This window comes from Dinoponera quadriceps, unplaced genomic scaffold (genome assembly GCF_001313825.1).
Source record: "Dinoponera quadriceps isolate SergipeBrazil2010 unplaced genomic scaffold, ASM131382v1 scaffold8910, whole genome shotgun sequence".
NCBI classification, from domain to species: Eukaryota; Metazoa; Arthropoda; class Insecta; order Hymenoptera; family Formicidae; genus Dinoponera; species Dinoponera quadriceps.
In genome coordinates this window covers 1-2,031 of record NW_014562702.1, presented here as the reverse complement: position 1 = coordinate 2,031, position 2,031 = coordinate 1, and the positions used below count along the sequence as shown (strand labels likewise).

The following is a 2,031-nucleotide window of genomic DNA, read 5'->3' as shown; positions in this document are numbered from 1 at the left end:
GGCATGCAAGACATAACACGGTACTTACAAATATCATTTTTTGACTCGTTCAGTTGTCCATCTGTATTACCGCAAACAGTAAACCATATATGAGGGCAATGGAAAAAAAGAAGAGAACAGAGCATATCCAACATTACTACAATCTATACTTGAGCGTAAAAATGTATACGGCACAAACGTCACATCAGATTTACCGAACATCGACTATTCTCTACTGGCTATATTTATCGCCATGCTGATTGTACTATATTATTATATCGAGACTAGGCATGCGGTTCGCTTTTCGCTGAAGTTACCACGTACGTAAGAAATTCAAGGACCTTAATAAGAATTGAAAATCTTCAATATGATATATCCCATTTCATGCTTGATTCATAATCGTCCGTTGAAATTAAAGGCGCTAAAACCACTATCAACTTTCTTCCAGATCCACCACGCCTACCGATTATTATTCATGCTTTATTATTCTTAAATTTAGTCCCAAAGAAATATTAACCAAAGGTCTTAAATATTTCGTTGAATATGGGTCGGTAATATCGATGCATTTCGGAACGCGAGCCCTTATCTTTCTAACAGATCCGCAAGATATTGAGATAATTTTAAACAGTCCTGTGAGCATTTTTTTTTATCAAACTTGATGTTGAATCCGTCAACCCTCTTTAGGACAATTTCTAGTCGCATATCGAAGTCATGATATGATAGACGTCAGAAGTAATGTGATAATTTTTCAATATTGTCGACAACAAAACCTTTATTTCCAACATTGCGTATTTTCGTCCTATGCATTACTTATGGAAAAAAGTGTCAAACATTAACAGATACAACGGTACTTGATTTGGCTTCCGAATTAAGAAACAAACCCATACAGGATATTGTGCTAACTCACAAATCAAATCTAGTATTTATTTACAACGTGAAAGTCAACAAATCCGCGAAGAACAGGTAAATAAATCCAATTTATCCATTGGATCATTAATTAAAATGAGCCCATTTAGACTTGTGCTTCTTTACACGTAATAGCCAGTGGTGCAACGAGGTTCAATTCTATATACACCAAAATTATCCGTATTGTTTTAGATTCTTCAATCCATGGCTTGGAAACAGCTTGCTGCTAAGTAACGACGCCAAGTGGAAAAAATAGGAAGGAGATAGCTCTTACATTTCACATGAGCATCCTGAAAACATTTATCCCTCTATTTTATGAGAACAGCTTGGATTTCGTCAGGCGACTTGGCGATAAAATCGGCCAACGATTCAATTGTCATAATTACTTATTGGCAACAACTGTTAACATCTTGGTGGAAACGGAGATGGGAGATAACAAGCAGAAGATATAAAACATTGGACTCGACTATGCAATGGCTGTAATGAAATAAATGTTTCTATTGTTGTCACTTCAAAACTATAAATATAATATTTTATGTGTTTTACATATATATAGAAAGACTTTATTTTCCGTTCTGCCTTCTCTCAATAGTCACAGATACACATACATACCTGTCTTTTAAATGCCATTGACTGAACGAAATTGGACACAGACAGGGGTTTAACGTAGCATTACGATCAGATCAATTGTTCAACTTCTCGAAGTTTGCTAAACTGCAGAAGAAGTCACTCGATACCGTCCAATTGTTTGCGAAGATAATGATACAGAAAAAATGGAAAGACATCGAGGATAAACAGGAGGAAAATAAACTTGAAATCAAGATGGAAAATCTAACAAAGAGTACAAAAGACGACAGAACGACAACCAATTACAAGCTGCATTCTACTAGATATGATCTAGACGACATCGATAAGCGGAGCGTAGGCGAAAAAAAGCAATTTGCCTTTTTAGGGATGTTATTGAATATGTAGAAAAATAAACCGATGACTGACAAAGAGATTTTGGCTGAAGTCAGTACTATGACTATGATGTACGAGGTCTGTTCGAAAAGTATCGCGAATTTTGAATTAACGCGGGTTACGTATATACGATTTCTGATTTTTTTGTGGCGTTATGTTGATACTCATGTCCCTCACTTATGCCGA

The 2,031-nt window shown here is 35.7% G+C and overlaps 1 pseudogene; it reads left to right on the top strand.

Annotated features, from left to right (window-relative positions):
• The first annotated feature begins 695 nt into the window (after positions 1-695).
• LOC106751168 lies at positions 696-1,857 on the top strand (annotated as a pseudogene).
• Positions 1,858-2,031: the final 174 nt, after the last annotated feature.